The 20,282-nt window shown below is 50.6% G+C and overlaps 1 long non-coding RNA gene across 1 annotated transcript; it reads right to left on the bottom strand.

Annotated features, from left to right (window-relative positions):
- Window positions 1-3,061: 3,061 nt before the first annotated feature.
- LOC121480320 lies at window positions 3,062-11,966 on the bottom strand. The gene is made up of 3 exons (XR_005984933.1): window positions 11,834-11,966; window positions 4,829-5,230; window positions 3,062-3,383 (listed from the first exon to the last, which is right to left on the bottom strand). It is a non-coding gene; the product is annotated as an uncharacterized LOC121480320 (long non-coding RNA).
- Window positions 11,967-20,282: the final 8,316 nt, after the last annotated feature.

Below are 20,282 nucleotides of genomic sequence, written 5' to 3'. Positions count from 1 at the left end.
GCAGTGCCCTCTGCTGCAGCGGCCGAGCAGGAGCTCGCTGCCACGCTCGGCGCTCGGACAGACCCGGCTCACAGGTCCCTCCGCCCAGCAGCAGGAGCCCAGGGAACACGGCAAATCACACAACCTGTGCAAAGGATCGTGCACCAGGAGCTGCTGCCAGGCAAGAGAGGAGCCAGGAGCCAGAGGACAGCTGTCTGCGCAGGGCTCGCGCCCCTGGACGGCCTGTCTTGGGGCCTCGGGGTGTCTGGGCCTCTGGGTGTCGGGGTGTCGGGGTGTCTGCGTGTCTGGGCCTCTGGGCCTCTGGGCCTCTAGGCGTCTGGGTGTTTGGGTGTCGGGGTGTCTGGGCCTCTGGGTGTTGGGGTGTCAGGGTGTCAGGTGTCTGGGCCTCTGGGTGTGTGGGTATCTGGGCCTCTGGGTGTCAGGGTGCCTGGGTGTCTGGGTGTCAGGGTGTCAGGGTGTCTGGGCCTCTGGGTGTGTGGGTGTCTGGGCCTCTGGGTGTCAGGGTGTCAGGGTGTCTGGGCCTCTGGGTGTCGGGGTGTCAGGGTGTCTGGGTGTCTGGGCCTCTGGGCCTCTAGGTGTCTGGGTGTCGGAGTGTCTGGGCCTCTGGGTGTTGGGGGGTCAGGGTGTCGGGGTGTCTGGGTGTCTGGGCCTCTTGGTGTCTGGGTGTCGGGGTGTCTGGGCCTCTGGGCCTCTGTGTGTCTGTCTGGGTGTTGGGGTGTCTGGGCCTCTGGGTGTTGGGGTGTCAGGGTGTCGGGGTGTCGGGGTGTCTGGGTGTCAGGGTGTCTGGGCCTCTGGGCCTCTAGGTGTCTCGGTGTTGGGGTGTCTGGGCCTCTGGGCCTCTGTGTGTCTGGGTGTTGGGGTGTCAGGGTGTCGGGATGTCGGGGTGTCTGGCTGTCAGGGTGTCTGGGCTTCTGGGCCTCTAGGTGTCTGGGTTTCTGGGTGTTGGGGTGTCTGGGCCTCTGGGTGTCTGGGTGTCAGGATGTCTGGGCCTCTGGGTGTCTGGGTATCAGGGTGTCAGGGTGTTGGGGTGTCTGGGCCTCTGGGTGTCAGGGTGTCTGGGCCTCTGGGTGTCTCCACAAGGGAGTATGAGGCTGGGGGCGGCACAGGGGGTCCGAGGGGACGTCAGGCCAGTATCTGAGCCGCCAGCGACCCGAGAGAAATCTGGTCCGACCTCCTTACCTGCAGGTGAAGAGCGTGAGCCTCGGAGAGCAGCGTGGCTTCCCGCCGCCCAGGGACTCCCAGCGCAGGTGACCTGCGCCCAGGGAGGGGGGGAGCGCGGGGGACCCTGGCCACCACCCCTGCTGCTGTGGGTGCTGCCCGGCCGCCCGGCGAGGGCCCCACGGGGCTTGCTCCCAGGCCAGCTGCAAACTGGGGACCGGCCCGGGACAGGCGCCTGCATGAGGCCGCTGGGCCCCGCTCCTCGGGCTGCGGGAGGCCACTGTGCGGGGCGGCGGCTCCAGGGGCACCGGCCTCAGGTCCCGAAGGCAGCTGCCCGACACGGGCCTGGAGACACGTTTCCTTGCCGTGTCTGGCTTCCAGAAGGCGCCCCGATCCCTTGGCTGCGTCCCGTTCCTCCCTGAAGGCAGGCCCACCCCCTGACCCCTGCCGCCCTCTTTCCTTATCTTAGGATCACACCAGCCCCGGGAGAACCCGGGACAATTTCCCGTCTCAGTGACAAAGGCAGAAGACGGGGGGACCCTATCTGGCCTGGTTGGGGCACTTCGGGTCTCAGCTGCTCCCGGGGCTCCGGGAATCACAAGGGGACCAGAAGCTGCTTCATCCACACTTTACCCCAGGCCTCGCTCCTCCCGCCACCCTAACGGGGCCACCGGGACACTTTGGCCCCTTCACGAGTTCGCTCCGGCCTCGATCTCCAGGGCCGCCAGCGGCTTCCCACCTCACTCTGCCTCTCCTGCCCCTGCGGCAAGCTCCGTGCCATCCGTTCGTGAAGCTCCGCACATTACCCCCACTCCCCACATCTGAGGGTTCCTCGGGTCTCCCAGTGATTCCCCAGAACCTAAAATACCTCATTTTGAAGTCAAAACCCAGGAACGTCCCGGTGGCTCAGCGGTTGAGCACCTGCCTTCAGCCCAGGGCATGACCCTGGAGGCCTGGGATCGAGTCCCGCGTCAGGCTCCCTGCATGGAGCCTGCTTCTCCCTCCGCCTGGGTCTCTGCCTCTCTCTCTCTCTCTCTCTCTGTCTTTCATAAATGAATAATTAAAATCTTTTTAAAAACCCATAAAAATGAAAAATCCTCAGAACCACATTGATTGCAACCCACATGTGAAGACGTGACGTGCTCATGTTTCTTCCCAAAAGCCCGCAACTTGGTTGACCCTTTGACCAAGAGACACCTAGAAAACTGCCCTTCAAAGCAGTTTTAACCACTTTCCAGGTGGCTAAAAAATTTCGACTACGACTTTGTTTTCAGTTCAATTACGTTGCATTATTTTAGGAAATGTGACCTGTACATTTTCAACCTTAGGGATTTACTGGCATCTCCTTTAGCACCTAGTGTTGATCAATGGCCCATATTTAATGCCCTGTGGGAATTGAAAATAATGTTTATTCTTTGTTCGTTGTGTGCAGAGCCATCAGAAATCTTCATCGTAGCACCCAAACCTTCTGTGTTATGATTCGGGGTGTTTTTTTTCTTTTTTTCAGGGTGTTTTTTTAATGCCCCCTATTGTGAATGTTGTTCCCTCCTTACATTTTTAACAGATTTTATTTTATTTTATTCATCCCAGTGCAAAGTAGTTTCGTATATACAAGTTTGTGACTGTTCTGAGAATCATGCCTCTTTTTTTTCCCATATAAAAAGCATTTTTTTTTCCACGTAAAGATCTTAACCCTGAGTCTGCTGTGTCTGACGCTTACACGGTAACCTTGTTTTCTGTCGGTCGCGTTTCCCTTCCATGTACTATCTATCCCCTTATTGTACAACCTTCCCACGTCTATGTATTTCCAGGGCATCTCTCATAAAAAGTATAAAACTGGATTTTGCTTTGTGACTATGCCGTTTATTTCGTGTGAGCCATTTTTCCCTTCTTTTTTTGCATTTTTATGCCTTTTCTGGCCTTTCCAAGGTCCACTGAGTCTTAGGCTGCTGTTTCCGTTTTTCTCCTGGTGGTTTCAAGCATCTACGTGTCAGTGAGTATTTGACGCCGCTGACTAAGACACAAACACTAAAATAAGAGAAGCTTAAGAAGGCGCGTTCTCACGTGTAAAAGAAGCCGGAGCAGGCAGCCCGAAGCGGAGGTGCAGGCTCCGCTGCCTCAGGACCCAGGCTCCTGCTCGTTCCGCCCCACGAGTCACACAGAATAATTGCCATTCTCAGAGTTCTGTGGTGGCTGCCAGGGTTCCCACCATCATGTCCAAGCTCCTTGTGGGAAGAAGAAGAAAAGAAGAAAGGATATTGGAAAAATAATAAATAAATAAATAAATAAATAAATAAATAAATAAATAAATAAATAACATTTTTAAAAAAGAAAGGATATTGGACAACTGAAATGGAATAAACATTCCATTCGCTGTGACATTTAATTTTTTAACGAAGCTATTTAAAAAGGCATTTCTCGGGCAGCCCGGGTGGCTCAGCGGTTTAGTGCTGCCTTCAGCCCAGGGCCTGATCCTGGAGACCCGAGATCGAGTCCCACGTCCCTGCATGGAGCCTGCTTCTCCCTCTGCCTGGGTCTCTGCCTCTCTCTCTCTCTCTCTCTCTGTGTCTCTCATGAATAAATAAATAAAATCTAATAAATAAATAATAAAAAGGCATTTCTCTATAAATATCAGCCCCTACACACTATGATCTCTCCTCAAAATATGCATCATTCCTTTAATCTCCTCTTTCCCAACCATCCTTCCTACGTAATAGTGAAGTGTTGCTCTCGTATTGTGATCGGTTATTGTACTGTACACTCTGTTGTTACAGAGATCAGTTTTTTGAAATTGTATGAAATATATTAACAATAATTGCTATTAAATTTAACCATCAATTATAATTAGGGCTTACTAGCTATTGGTGTAATCTACTTCACCTTCCGCCTTGAATTTTTAATATGTTGAGAGTAATTTTTCCAATAGCCTATGAGTCCCCTGTTATTTTGTACCGAGTTCTTCCAATGATATTTTTTTTTCCAATGATATTTTCTAAATACGGAAATTCCATTTCTCAACTCTTTCTCCCCAAAACCAAGAAGTCTCTGCTTCCTTGTCCACTAGCATCTAATCTTATCAATGAGTCTCGTGCCGTTCCAGTTGGCTTTCCTTGGCTTGTGATTTTTTTTTTCTGGAAACTTGTACATTATCACCCTTACCCCCCAACACAGACTGCAGCGGTGTCACCGCACCGTTGCCTTCTCCCCTCAGTAGGCAGTTTTGATCAGAATCATTCATTCTTCGCTGCTGAGATTTTTCTCCGCCTTCCCTCCCCCTTCTTCATATTCTGATTCATGCTTCTAACCTCTCCTCAAACGTATCTCATCTCCTGGCTCTATCCTTCATGAGTCTTCCCTTTATCTTCCTAATTCCTACCCCTTCGTCTTTGTGGTCCATGCTATGGGGCTGTGCTGCCCCGTGATTTGCAAGTCAGCGGTTCGTTCTGCAGCCATGTCTTCCAATTATTTAGAACTTTCTTTTGCTAAGTGATTTTTTTTGATCCATAAGAACTCTGTCTACGATCAGCCCTTGATTTATAATATTATATAATTTATTATATTATTAGTATATTCATAATATTTATTAATTATAGTAACATAAAATTTTCTGAAGATCGGAATTATAAATTGTTTAGGTTTCTTTGTTTCACCCCTAGTGTATCTAGGTTACCTGGTGGGTTGTTCTTGGCCCTCCTTTACGGTGTTGATTTCCCTCAAATGTTTGCTGGCTCTGCTTCAAGCCAGGTGCCGGGTCGACCGTATAGACACCAGGCATTGGATCCTCGGGATCTGCGAGGAGCACGGTGTCCCCCGGAGCCAACCAAGTGTTGTCCTCGCACAAATGGGATGACAGAGTCGCCGAGGGTGTGCCGGTGGGGAGCCAGCGGGCGACCTGGCAACAATTCGGGTGTCGGGGACTGGCCTTGGTGTATCTTGTCGCCTATAACGCACTTCTTCTTTTTCTTTTCCTGTGACCATTTCGGAGACCCCGTCGTGCTCCGCCTCCCCGACCTCTCACAACAGCTGATCCTTGGCCCATTGGGCCCAGAAGCTAACTCTTGAACCAGCCACTCTGTGAACAAATGAGGGGAAGGAGAAGTGACCCAGCTGTGCCACAGAGAGCTATTTGCTTAATTACCCCCGGAATCACCCTGTGGCCCACCCCTCCCCCCTGACTTTTTGATTCTGAATTAAACGTCCCCCCCAGGTCTCTCTGGGAAGAGGACTTTCCTTCCTACATGACTCTTCCCACTTCTCTTACTTCTACTCAGCTCTGCTTTCTCCACCATCTGATCCCACATGCTTTCCCTTTTTTTAATTAAAGGAATAATAAATGTTTATTTATGCAATAAATTTTGTTGAATAAACCCGACATAGCTGCCATGTGCTTAGGTGCTACAGAGGCAGCGATAAACAAGATCAAAATCGCTGTCCTTGTGGAGCTCATTTCATCGCAGTAAGTCAACACTCCAGAGATAGGAAAAGGTCATAAACCCCTCATTCCCCACAGACTCTCAAAATCCCAGCCCCATATGTAAATAGCTTTATATTTTTATATGTATTCTTTGCTTTTTCTCTAAGATCATATAAAAATAATATATGGACTGTTTAGTTTCAAACGTAAAATCTCACTTCGTGTGCCATCCATGCCTTGTTTTTCTTTTTCCACTTAATAATTCAGTATAAACATCCTTCCAGATCCACTTCATTCTTTTAACATCTGAATAATATTCTGCACTGAAATTGCACCATACTCTACACAAGTACCCCCCTTGACACACTAGTACACTGTTGGTGTGGTTTGGGCTTACTTTTCCTTTTTTTTTTGCCTTTTTTTAAATTGAATGTATAGGTGTATTTTGCTACTACAAGTCTGTGACGAATATCCTTGTCCATACATTTTGTGCCTGGATATGGATGCCTTTGTTTCTGTAGAATTATTCCCGTAATTCAGAATGCTGGGACAAATGATATATGTATTTTTAATTTTAATAGATATGTTCAGATTATCATCCAACAAGCCATGTTCTCACTAAGATGACGTGAGGGTCTGTTTCCTCATATACTTGACAGTGCACAATGGTATCTATTTTTTAAATTTTGCAATAAAAAAAAATTTGCAATAAAGTGGTGAAGAGTAGTTCCTCGTTGATGCTTTAATTTTCATTTATCTAATGAGGCAGGGAAGGTGTCTATATTCTCACGGGTAATCTGTATTTCCCTTCAAAAGATTTCTTCTTCATAATCTTGGCCCATTTTATGGTTGGTGCTATTTTTTTACTTCTTATCATCTTCAGAAATTCTCTTCATAAGGTGGAGAGCAACCCTCTGAATATCACATGCATAAGAAAAAATATTTTCTGACCTGTCTCCCATCTTTTGACATGTATCTTCTGACACATACAACTTTTAAATTTGTGCGTCATCATGAATGTTCATTTCTTTCTTAGTTTCTCTCGTTTTTCCTCCCCTGTGTGAGAAGGTATCTTCCACCCCTCCCCAAGGTATTTTTATATCTTCTTAAATATTCATCTATTGTTTTCTTTTATATTTTAGGTTTTTATTTTTTTTATTTTAGGTTTTTAGACTATGTGGAATGTACTTTATGCATAAGATGATTTAAGAAACTACTTTCTTGACTCCTAACTCTGGGAAACGAACTAGGAGGGGGTGGAAAGGGAGGTGGGCGGGGGGTGGGGGTGACTGGGTGACGGGCACTGAGGGGGGCACTTGACGGGATGAGCTCTGGGTGTTATTCTGTATGTTGGCAAATTGAACACCAATAAAAAATAAATTTATTTTAAAAAGAAACTACTTTTACTTTTTTTTAAAAAGAAAGTAGAAGAAACTACTTTCTTCTAGTTGAAAAGCCAATTATAGTTGAATCATTTATTATGTGATTATATATATAATTCATCCACTGAATTCCAACTAGAGTTTGTCCACTTATTACTCTTTTTAGGTTTTGTGCATCTGGCCAAGCCAGGTCACTCAAGGCTGGTGGTTTTCCCAACAGAGGACACGACGGCCTTCCTTGCTGTGGGAATTGAGGCCCTAAGAATCCGTGTTTTAGCTCACTGCATCATTTTACTCAGGTCATCAGAAATGGTAATATGTGGAAAAGTACAGCTGGAGAGCAAGAAAGGCGTCAAGAGACCAGGTGCTTTGGGCACTTAGTTTCCATGACAACAATGGGGTCTTTTAAAAACCAAAGTCACCTGGTTTTTCTTACATTGCTAGAATGTGTACTTAGAAGAGTGGGGGGGGGGGGGGGCTATGAATCTACAATTGGAAACACATGTGGAGAACCAGAAGCCTTCGTGGCAACTTTGAAGGATTTTCCCATTTCCTATACTCATAGGAAAGATGTGGCTGACGGGGCGTGGGGGTGAATGGGTGACGGGCACTGAGCGGGGCACTTGACGGGATGAGCACTGAGTGTTATTCTGAATGTTGGCAAATTGAACACCAATAAAAAGTAAATTTATTATTTAAAAAAAAAGGAAAAAATAAAATAAATATTAAAAAAAAAGGAAAGATGTGACTGAGGACCACAGTGAGAGACTCATTGGAAAGACTTCAGAGTCCCAACACCAGTTAAAAGTTCAACTCCTCTAGGTTTCTTTTTTTTTTTTAAGATGTTATTTATTTATTTATGAGAGAATGCATGTATGAGAGGGAGGGAGAGACGCAGGAGGAGGGAGATGCAGGCTCCATGCAGGGAGCCCGACGTGGGACTCGATCCCAGGACCCCGGGGTCATGCCCTGAGCTGAAGGCAGACGCTCCACCACGGAGCCACCGGGCTGCCCTCCTCTAGGTTTCTTATGCTAAAGGTAAGGAAGGAGGAGGATCTTGGAATGGGGATAGGTGGGCAGACATGGTTAAAGCCAAGAGCTTTGAATTTTCAGACTCCCCTGAATCTCCTTGCCAAGAAGGAGCAGCTCACTGACCACGCATCACTCTGGCCTTCGCTCCCGGTTTACTTAAGAATCCTTTGATTCTTGGATTCAAGGAATCCAAAAGAGTAAATTCTCTTTGGAGAATCCTTTGACTTCTTGGATGCTCAATAGTGCAATTTTAAAGCATGTTCTATGTAGGTTCCTCTTTTTGTGGTGAAAAGGGCCTTCAGAACCCCTAGTCCACGGTATGCTCCCGCGTCCTGCCTGGAGCCCACTGCAGTCCTACCACTACCCTGGAAACTTATCCAGATGACCAGTCACCTTGTGATTGGCGATTAATCCTCACTTTGCCCTTCCTGACCCAACAGCAGCACATGACATCATTAATCTCAGCCTCCTTGAGACACTGGGTCCTCTGGGCCTGTAGGCACCCACTCGTGGTTCTCCGGCTCCCTTACGGGTCACGGTTGCTGTCTCCTTTGTTGATTCCCTCCGTCTTCCTGATCTCACTCTCTTCTCTCTCTGCCTCCATGTTCAAGGCAACCTCATCCAATCTTTTGGCTTTAAATATTATCCCGCCCAGAAATACAGAAATATCCCCTGAACTCCAGCCTTAGGCGTCAAACAGCCTGTTTGAAGTCTCCACCAAGATGTCCAATGGGCCTCTCAACACGGCCAAGCCAGCGCTCATGACTTCCAGCACTACCCTCGCCGACTGGGTCCCCTCAGGAGTCTTTCCCAGCTCAGGCCACGGCAACGGCCATTCTCGGAGCTGCTCAGGCCAAACACGTGGCATCATCATCCTCCACTCCCCTCACCGCCACCCTCTCAACCTCTCTCTCTCTCTCACCAACAAATAGTTTTCTGGAGAATTCTATCAGATTTACCTTCAGAATAGTGTACAGTCCGACCATCCTCCGCTACCACCTGGAACAAGCCACCCGCCTCTGTTCCCTGGATGACTGCTAGCGCCTCCTACCTGTGCAGGAGAGGATGCTGACTGCCACCCAATACCCACCCTCCCCTTCTTCCTCGGTGCCAAAAACCTGGGCAATATGTGCAACAGAGGCCTGCGGCCTCCCTACAGCTGGGTGCCCCGTGTCGGTTGTGGCCAGTGCAATCAAATCAGCGTGGCGCCCCTTGCTGCGTGCTGGCCAGGCCTTACAGGAAGGCATCTGGAGCACCCGGGGGCTGCGGCCTCAGAGAACGGGGGGCACCCGGACGGCTGGCGGCCAGGTCGGAGATGGAAGCAAAACTAGGGACGTGCGCGTCCTGGGTGACCAGGTGACCAGGTGCGCCAACCTGCCGGCTCCAAGCCGTGCACCTCTGCATGTCCTTCAGGGGAAATGGGAGCCTGTCCTGGTTTCCTGTAACGGGCAGCCGGCCGGGCGGGTGAGTCGCCTCTGCCCCTGCTTCCCCAGCCCATTCTCCCCCATAGGACCCTTTCAACATGGAAGTTAGACGACACCATTGCTCCGATCGCTCCTTCCCGCGTGGCTTTCCTCATCAGAGTGAAAGCTGAAGTCCTCGAGAGGGCCCGCGAGGACCCCAGACTCGGCATCCTCTGCCACCAGGCCCTCCTGCTCCCTCCTGTGTCCCGCGTGGCCTTCCTGCCCCATGGTCTAGCCCCAGGCCCCGGGCCTGCCCCGCTCCCCCGCAGACACCTGCACCCTCGCTCGTCGCAGCTCACGTGCCCGGCCCAGAGGTCTCCCCCCCGGGGGGCTCCCTGGTGCCCGTCTCCGTCACCTCCTGGAATCGCACCTGTATCTGTTTGCACCCGGTGCCCCCTCCGCTCAAAAAAAAAAAAAGACAGAAGCTCGCGACTACGAGGAGCTTTTCTGCTTTGACGGCCCGTCTTCCTGGGTCGGGGCCCAACTTGGAAAATAGAAATAAATCTGGTCATTTAACACCGAGGGGATGTGAGGCCGGGATAAGCACACAGGTGGGACGAGGTGGGCAACCAGGGCCGAACGGCGGAAGGGGAGGAGGAAGGCGAGCACCGGAGCCTGGTGAGGGGCCTGCGGTTGAGGACACGGCCCTGGGGCACGGGGGGGGGGGGGGGGGGGGGGGGGGGGGGGGGGGGGGGCTGCCCAGGAGGCCCTGCAGGACCCACCTTCGGCGTCCACAGGGGAGTTGGCCAAGCTGTGCGCTTCCCCCGCAGCGAGCACGTCTCCGGGCCGCAGAGGCCTGCTGCGGGTGCCGGGTGCCCGGACACACCTCGCGGGCACAGGCGCTCATGGCCCAGCACCCGGCTGGCACTTAGAGCGCGATGACAACCGGGCTCATTTCAACCCCCACCCCAGCCGGGGCAAGTGAGCCCCGGCCTCCCTCACGCACGCTTCCTTGCCACCGGAGGAGGGGGCATCTCTGAACCTTCAGATCATCCTCTCCCGGGGGCAGAGCAACGGGGCTGCACCCCATGCCAGCCGCCACTTCTCGCCTCGAGCCGGGGAAAGCCCCTGCCCTTGGTAGGGGGTCGGCCGACACCCAAGTTGGGCCTCATTCCCTGGGGAGGCCTTCCTGAGCCCCAGCCCCCAGGGCAACCAGTCTCCCCCCAGGAACTCAAGCAGGAGGGGCGGTTTCTAGGACAGTCCCTTCATCATCTCTTTCAGAGTCTCCCACTCTACACGGACGTCTCCCTCTCCCGCCTGGTCCCTCCCTGTCTCCCGGTGCGTGTGTCTCCATCTCGTCACGGGTCTCTGCCCACCCACCCATGCTCAGCCCCACTCTTCCCTCTCTCTTGACTCGTTCAAACACGCTCTGCTCTGTGCAGGTCCCCTCAGTTCTCAGGGACCCGGGCAGGGCTCAGATCCCTTTGCCACAAGGGCCCTCCTTCAGTTGCCTTTGTCCCTCTATCCTTCACCTGGCCCCAGACCCACTGAGCGTCTCTTGCTGCTACCTGAGGGCATTTGCTTTGTCCCTTGGCAGGTGTTTCCCAGGCTCCCGTGCCAACCCATCTGGTATTTATTTTGGCTTTGCTCTGGCCCTGCAGCGCACTCTCCAAAGGTCATGGAGGAAGCAGGCTGGGGAGGAGGAGTGGGCAGTGGTGGAGACGGGGACCCTGTAGGAGAAGGTGTTTTCCAAGTCCGCTACCCTGCGTCCCCTCCATAAGCAGCACACACAGCTCCAAGCTCTCAGCCTGGAATGCCCCTAGGGCCAGTGGCACGCCGGGAACCTGCATGAATCAGTCTCCTTCGGATTCAGCCCTGACCCTGTTGGAAGGCTCCCCTGGGGCTGCGGAGTTGTTACATTCCTTCATCCAGCTCCCATGACCTGCCCTGCTCCTTTTTTTTTTAATAATAAATTTATTTTTTTATTGGTGTTCAATTTGCCAACATACAGCATAACACCCAGTGCTCATTCCGTCAAGTGACACCCTCAGTGCCCGTCACCCAGTCACCCCCACCCCCCACCCACCTCCCTTTCTACCACCCCTAGTTCGTTTCCCAGAGTCAGGAGTCTCTCATGTGCTGTCTCCCTTTCTGATATTTCCCACTCACTTTTTCTCCTTTCCCCTTTATTCCCTTTCACTATTTTTATTCCCCAAATGAATGAGACCATATAATGTCTGTCCTTCTCCGATTGACTTACTTCACTCAGCATCATACCCTCCAGGTCCATCCACGTTGAAGCAAATGGTGGGTATTTGTCGTTTCTAATACCTGCCCTGCTCCTTGAGGCACTTCTTCCCCCAAGACTGGCCCAGAAAAGTTAAAATTAAATTAAATTAAACATATAACTTGTGCATATAAACAGATACCCAATATACCCATACCTCTAACAGAGATGCCCTAGCACACACGTGTGCTCCGCTGCCTCCTGAGCAGGGTCCTGGCCCTCCTGAGGTGAGCTCACAGCACGGCTCTACTGCCCCACGCTGCTCCCGCCTGCCCGGCCCCTGCTCCCGAGCTGTCCGGAAAGGACATGCAGAAATCTCCTGGATCCCACTCCACTCCCCGCCCAGAAGCCCTCCCATACCCCTCCACCAGCAGTCGGTCAACGACACGGCCTACCCCCCTCTGCCCAGAGCCCCTTGCCTCCCACATAAAATCAGCTACAGAGCACCTGTCCCAGCGAAGAATTCACAGGGAGCCTGGAGGGCAGGGGCAGTAAGCCCTGCGGCTCCACGTCGGAACCTTGCGGTGAACTTGCAGGGTCTGCCACTGCCAGGGAACCACGTCCCCCTTCAGTGAGGCCTTGCTTGCTCTCCCCACCCCTTACACACACACACACACGCACACCCCTTGTGGCTTCACCCTGATTATAGACCTCAGAGAGTAAGAAAACTCCACGACAAAAATAACTGTACAATCGGAGGACAAACATTATATGGTCTCATTCATTTGGAGAATATAAAAATTAGTGAAAGGGAATAAAGGGGAAAGGAGGAAAAATGAGTGGGAAATATCAGTGAGGGTGACAGCACATGAGAGACTCCGAACTCTGGGAAACGAATTGGGGGTGGTGGAAGGGGAGGAGGGCGGGGGATGGTGGTGACTGGGTGACGGGCACTGAGGGGGGCACTTGACGGGATGAGCACTGGGTGTTATTCTGTATGTTGGCAAATTGAACACCAATAAAAAATAAATTTATAAAAATAAATAAATAACTGACCGTAGATCTCTTGTCTTAAAGAAGAGAGACAACTTCCACCCCAGAGGCAGAGGGTTGTCTTGTTTGTTTGGTTCTATTTTGTCTGTTGCCTAAAAATATACCCTGAGGATCTCTGAATGCGTTTTGTTGGAAAAGTGAGGTCCCCAGAGGCAACAAGAAACCAGGACGGATACACAAACCAGTGGGCACGACAGCCCCTGCAAGTGGTGGGCACTCCACAAACACTTGTCTCGGGAACGAGTGAGGGGAAAAAGTGAAAAAATTAGGAGAAAGGGACAACAGGAAGGGGACAGTAGAGAAGTCCAGGAAGAGGCCCCAAGAGGGAGCCGGACAGTGAGAAATTCTGCGTGAGCCATGACCAGTGAACATACCCCGTTGGTGATTGATTGTCAACATAAAACTGTCGTCCTGGGATGTGTCACCCAACAGCTTCATGCTGGTGGCGCTTAGAGGAATTCAGACAAGGGGAACCAAGTCTTATATTTGGGGACATTCAAAGCCGATATAACAGCCACGGGGAAATAAGACAGATACTTGGGGGAATGAACCGGACTCGCCTCATATGTCATTTTTCCTGTATAGAAAGGACGTACTACAGAAAGCTGGAGAACAAGGAGACTCCCAGCCTTGAGAAAGACGTTTCTGCAAACACGCAGTCATAGTCTGTATCCACAGAGCAAAACCGCATTCTCACAGCGAAAGGTAAAGTCGGAAAAAACGCTGATCCGCCCGCCCCAGCTCCACCTACACAAGACAGTCGGGGTATTGCTTCCCCCTCCCTGCCCGCCGGCAGCTATGGATGGGATGGCATCTGCCTAGGCCCCTTCCCCTCCAAGCGTCAGTCCCGACCCTTTAAGGAAGCTAAATCCCTCCGATGCGTCCAGCTGGGTCTTCATTGTTGCCAACTCAGAGCAGGAAGAGAGGGCGGGAATGGAATTCTACTCAAGACAAAGCAGAGGGAACCAAGCGTTTGTGGCCCATTTGGGACATTTCAGGATACAAAGGCCTCCCAAGGTTCCTGGAATCTCAGCAGAGAACACAAACCCTAGCGTCCTTCACACCCCACTGGGCAGCTTCTTTTTCCCCCAAGGCCTCTGCACACATGAACTTACAGGAACATAAAAATCCTATTTGTCCAAGTCATTTCGCGATTGAATTGGCAATTCACGTATCTGGGCTTGCCTCCCTGGTGCCTGGGGGGATGAAAGGATGGGTCGGGCGGATGGGGACTTGGGACCCAGTCCAGGTCCCATCAGGGCTTTAGAACCAGCTCCAATTGCCAAAAGTAGATAAAGGCACAGAGTTACCCCGGGAGCTCCTTTCCTCCTATTTAGGATTCCATCTCATCACAGCTTCCTGTAAGAACCATCCCAGTCCTCAAACAATTCCCTTTGCCTCACATTTATGTCACCTTCAATGACAGGGGTCCCCTAAACCAATTCCACTAAGCTGATTTGTCCTGGTTTTGCCTCTCCCTTTCCACATCCAAGACTCCCAATAAGTCTCTAGCGTGAAGCCCTGCCTTCTCCTTCTCCTCTTTTCTAACTCCACCTCATGGGTTCCTCCCTTCAGGAAGGTTCCCAACATGTGTTGTCCCCCCAACACACACATTTTCCCAGGATCTAATGATGCCTCAGCCTTCCAAGGCTTTGGGACCAAGGAACTTCACCAACTATGTCAGTGTCCTTGCTAAAGCCACGTCCAAGATCTACATGATGGCAAGGTGAGAAGGACTTTGTCACAAATAAATCAGAACTTCTACCTCCAAGGGGCCGTTGTCCTCTTCAAACTAGTGATTCTGAGAGGCAAAGGGCCATCACTTGTTCCAAAAGAGGACCAATTATCACTTATATGTGGAACCTAAAAAGGTCAAACTCAGATGAACACGGAGTGGAGTGGTGGTGATCAGGGGGTGGTGCGGGAAATGGGGCGTGAACTTCCAGTTCTAAGATTAACAGGTTTGGAGATCTAACGTCTATCATGGTGACGATGGCCAATAACACTGTGTCATATACTTGACTGTGGTTGAGAAAGTAGATCTTGGGCAGCCCGGGTGGCTCAGTGGTTTAGCGCCGCCTTCAGCCCAGGGCGTGACCCTGGAGACCCGGGATGGAGTCCCACGTCGGGCTCCCTGCATGGAGCCTGCTTCTCCCTCTGCCTGGGTCTCTGCCTCTGTGTGTGTCTCATGAATAAATAAATAAAATCTTTAAAAAAAAAAAAAGAAAGTAGATCTTAGAAGTTCTCACCACATGAAAGATGTAGGAACTATGTGACAGGATAGAGGTGGTAGCGAGGCCCGCGGGTGGGGGTCATTGTGCAAAACACACACGTAGCAAATCAACAGCACTGAACACCCGGAACTTCAGGTGTGATATGTCAACTATGTCTCCATAAACCTATAAAAAAAAAGAAAAGAAAGAAAGAAAAAGAGCATCTCTTGCTTCAAAATATTTGTGGAAATTGCTCTCTTGCAACGGACCTTAGAACCTCCTTAGCAACCAATGCAAACCCGAAAGCCTCGTACGGAGGCGGTCAAGCCCCATTTTCAACCCCAGCCTCTCTCCTTACATTCCTCACCTTGGCACGGAACGGCCTGTGACCGTTTCCAAATATCTACGCAGCCTTCACAGATCTGTGATGCGTCACGTGACGTGTCACAAGGTGTTTTTCTGAGAAAGCAACCTCTTTGCCCTCTGGCCATACCTGGTGCCCTCGACCAAGGTGTTGACCAGTCACCTTGCATCTGCTCAGGACAACGACTCGTTACTGCATTGCCGACAGGTACTTCTAGAAGTCAAAGTGATACGTGTGAGATGCCTCCTGCAAAGACAGTTTACGCTCATGCTTGGCTATGTAGGTCCCTTCGCCCTCAGGCTAGGACGTCCTAGAGGGATTGGGTCACTCCTTCCCACGGAATCTATACTTTCCATCCTCTGCTCTCCAGGACAGGACTCTGCACGCAGGTGTGAGAACTACAGAGAGAAGCTGCTGGACATGAGGACAGTCAGGCCCAGATCACTAGGACCTTCCACAGGAGGTCCACGGAGGACCCCTCTCGAGCCACCCAGGCACAAAGTGGTATGTTTTTTAACCATCTAAGGAGGGAAAAAAAAAAAAAAGAACCGTTCCTGGAGTAGCCCCTACCTCGGCCATCCTATGCCTTCCCACTCTGACTCCATTTAGGAGTGACATTCAACTTGGGGCTTTTTTTTTTTTATTATTTTTTATTGGAGTTCAAGTTGCCAACATTTAGCATAACACCCAGTGCTCATCCCGCCAAGGGGCACTTATTTTAAATTAATGAACAAATCTTTATTCAGATCCCCTGGCTCCCGCCTCCACTCTTGTGAGTATATCCCCTCCGATTCCTGGGTCTTGAATGAGGAGCCAGGCAAGGAGGGCTGGAGGGAAGGAGGTATTTCCTGATACAGATTCAGAGTCAGGAACTAATTTACTCTGAATAAAAAAGACTGATTCAAATAGCAGGACCTTCCCCTGTTGGGTTTTCAAGGCTTTTTCAAGGAGAAGGGGTGTGTCCACCTCTGTCTTTACAAGCCCAAGCACATATATGCACACTCACGTGTGCACGCACGTACCCCACTTGGAGCCTTGTCTTCGACCTCACACTCCCCCTTCCCACCCTGTCAAGGCCACACTACCCTCTCACTCACTCATGCTGAAACTCTCCCTCCCTCTCCCTCCCTCCCCAGGTCTGGTCAGCTGCCAAGCCCTGTCCTTGAAGACACCACAGTGTTTACCCAACTCATGCCCTTTTCTCCACTCCCTCTGTCCCCAGGAACTACTACCCCTTCTTTTCTAGAGGCTTCTTATTACAGGTTGATTGATCTCACAATCTTTTGTGTTAAGTTCAATAACAGCCCCAGAACGTAAACTTCTTGAAGGCAGGAATCTTTCACATTAATTTCTCTGATCCCCAGTGCCTACCAACTGGAGGGAAGCCCAGGGTGGAATAGCATAAAATGGGATTGAACAGAAAATGTAGCTGAGGCCTCATTCGTCCAACGAATAGGAGCCTCACAGAACCGAACCATACACCTGGGCCTCTGCACTCCCTCCGTCCACCTGCTGAGCCTGTGAGGACAGAAAAAGAAGGAGATGACGATTATACAAAGCTTGATAGTAAATTTTCAAGAATGGACCAAATGACCAGAAAGTCACGGCATCTGCCCAGTACATCCTTAAAGAATAAGAAAGGAAGATCCAGGGATCCCTGGGGGGCTCAGTGGTTTAGCACCGCCTTCAGCCCAGGGCGTGACCCAGGGGTCCCGGGATCGAGTCCCACGTCGGGCTCCCTGCATGGAGCCTGCTTCTCCCTCTACCTGGGTCTCTGCCTCCTTCTCTCTCTGTCTCTCATGAATAAATAAATAAAATCTTTAAAAAAAAAAAAAAAAAGAAACAGGTACCTCTGGAACACACACATTCAATTCCTTCCCTCTCTTTACATTTAATAACACTGAACCTGGGACCTATTACATATTAAAGGGCAAAATACTCAGAACGCGTGCTCCTATTTCTCAAGCCCCCATTTCTGTGAATAATTTCCTAATTAACTCCTGAGGTCAAGAGTGAGGCAACTAGAGGAATGGGTCAATAGTGAGTAGTGATGCTTATTAAAGACCCTGCTCTGTGGTAGTTCCGGTGTTGGTGTCAGAGATCCAATCCCCTCTTAGGAAAGATTTGTACAAATTGCAAAGTTTGCAATGGTTGGCTTAGCGTTCAGCTCGAATGCTCTGCTGCTAGAGACCGTTTGGGCTTTATTTTATTTTATTTTATTTTATTTTATTTTATTATTTTATTTTATTTTTTTTTTAAAGATTTTATTTATTTATTCACAAGAGACACAGAGAGAGAGGCAGAGACACAGGCAGAGGGAGAAGCAGGCTCCATGCAGGGAGCTTGATGAAGGACTCGATCCCGGGACCCCAGGATCACACCCTGGGCTGAAGGCGATGCTAAACCGCTGAGCCACCCGGGGACCCCCCATTTGGGTTTTAGAGTCAGAGTTCTTCCCTTAGCCCACAGCTCACCCATACACCACACATGCACACACATGCGTGCTCGTGCACACGCACACTCACTCTCCAGTGCGCTCCAGACTCAAACCCTCAGACATTCCCTCAATCCCTTTATCCAACCAACTGCCCAGATCCTACTACCTTTAAATATTTATCCAGAAACCCCCTTTTCTCTACCCACTGATCCTGAAGTACATCACAACTTCATTCTCTTCTAGGCTCTCCCTCGTTTAAAGCCAGATAAATTATCTGAGATAAATCATCCCAAATTTGATCCCAGGCCCAGTTGTGAATCCCTTGATGATAGGAATTTGCCAGTCATGTCTCTAGAACTAGAAGCTAACAAAAAGTTTGTCTGTTGGAGAAGCGGGGCCCACACTTGCCATCCTGTCCCATCTCCGACTACCTCCCCCCCCCACTGTCTCACTGAAAATCTCTCCCCAACACTTTTGATTAGAGAACCAACTGGCCCCAGGCCCCTCAATTCCTGCTTTATTTCTGGGAGCCCGCTGCCTCCTGCAGACATACCTGCACGCCGGGCCCTACAGGGAAGGAGCCATTCAGGTGGGGCAGGGCTGCTCCCCACCAACCAGACATGCTGACCTAACCTCCTTCCAACGCTTCTCGCAGGGTCTGTCCTAGGGAAGCTCACGGGGCCGCACTCCACGAGGTGCCACGGAAGCCCACAGGCAAAATCCCTGAGCCAGACTTGAAAGAATGGGCAAGATTCAGAGAACTCCAGGAAAAGCTTTTAATAGAGTCTCTTAATCTGAGCCTGAAAGAATGAGTAGGCTTATTTGGTTTTTTTTAATTTTTATTTATTTATGATAGTCACACGGGGGGGGGGCGAGACACAGGCAGAGGGAGAAGCAGGCTCCATGCAGGGAGCCCGACGTGGGATTCGATCCCGGGTCTCCAGGATTGCGCCCTGGGCCAAAGGCAGGCGCCAAACCGCTGCGCCACCCAGGGTTCCCTTGAATAAGTAGGTTTAGACAAGCTTTAAATGGGGCAAGGGCTCTCAGGTTTAGGAAACAACAGGGGACAAGGTATAAGTTAATGGAAAACGCTCCCCCCTAAAAAAAAAAAGAAAAGAAAAGAAAAGAAAATCTGCATCAAAAGCATAACGTCAAACAAGGGATTGAGGAAAGAAAAACCTAAAAATGTGGCCAGGCCAGATCATTAAAGGCCATGTTTGCTCTGCTAAATATCAGAGATTTATTCTGAAGGGCAACTGAGAGAGTTGGAGGATTTTAAGCAGGAAATAATAAGATCATATTTAAATTATAAAAACCATCCTGGCAACAACAGGAGGATGGATCAGACCATCGACAGGTGAACCTAAGACTGCTTCTCACTGGCATTAAGGGCTCGGCACTGAAAATGAGAAAAAAGGGCAGGAATCCAGAGATCTCTACCGCACTGCACGGCTAATCCGACGCGGGATGCGGGAGGCTAGGAGAGCCCCAAGACTTCGGACGTGGCATCTAAGAATGGACTCGTGCAGTTTGGTGGGATGAGAAACACGGAAGGAAGCGCCGTCGTGGGGGGAGAGTGATGAAGAGGACACGGAGTCTGCGAGGCCCACCAGCAAGCTGTGCAGACTAGTCTCGAAGCCCAAGAGCTACCTGGGACGGACAGAGACGGGCCTGATCACTGAGACGATGGTGAAAGTCGTGCAAAGGCCCTGAGCATGGACAGTAGCCGTCGGGGGGAGGCGACGTGCAAGTGGGGAGCACGTTTCCTTAGAAATGAGGAGAGGCTGCCGGCCCGTGGGTGCCCGGCGTGGTTCGCAGCAACACGTTGGGCCAAGGCCAGCAGCTCGTTTGTGACCTTCTCGCCAGTGCTCAGGCCGAGAGGGGCAGGGACAGGCGCCGAGCGGGCGGCCTTGGGATTCTGAGTCGGGATTGCATGTAAGGACTCTAGGCCAGACTGCTTTTCGTTTAAGCCAAACTATGAGCAATTTTGGGCAAACTGCATCATTATTTATCATTTAGGAGCCCGGGATAAACACCACCAGGTTATCTCGCTCGGGCTCAGTGTCCATGAACAATCTTTTGCTTCCTTCCTAGATTATTGTAAACTCGTTTTCTAGGAGGTTTCGGTCTTTGAATTCCCTGAAAGATGAATATGTAGTGAAACAGTAGTAGAGAAGCGCTTGTCGTGCAGGTGACTTGTGATCGCTGAGATTATTACCTCCAAATGGGAGCATTCGGGGAAATGCAGCCGAGGAGCCTGTTCCTGGATTCTCCGTTCCCTTCGACTTCTGTTCACACACGGATTCTGGCTATAAGGGTCTCCTAAAACCCTGCTTTGACGTTTTCCCCTCCACTGGGGTCAGACCTGACACCTGCATCACTGGAAGTTGCCCTAATGTTCTCCTCTTTTCCTAAACAATACGTCAGAAGGGCAGGGCGGCCAGGCCCCCTCCCAGGGTGCAAGTGCAAGAGACCCAGGTGGCCTTTGACAAAGAAAGCATTTCAAGGTGTTAAATATTCTGCTGTATTCATTCCGATGACCTGATAGTTTCCCAGAGGCCCCAGCCATTGGCAGGTCACGTGATTAAGCATCGTCCAC

This window comes from Vulpes lagopus, chromosome 21, assembly GCF_018345385.1.
Source record: "Vulpes lagopus strain Blue_001 chromosome 21, ASM1834538v1, whole genome shotgun sequence".
NCBI lineage: Eukaryota > Metazoa > Chordata > Mammalia > Carnivora > Canidae > Vulpes > Vulpes lagopus.
The sequence above is the reverse complement of the archived record's forward strand: the minus strand, read 5'-3'. Positions and strand labels throughout refer to the sequence as shown.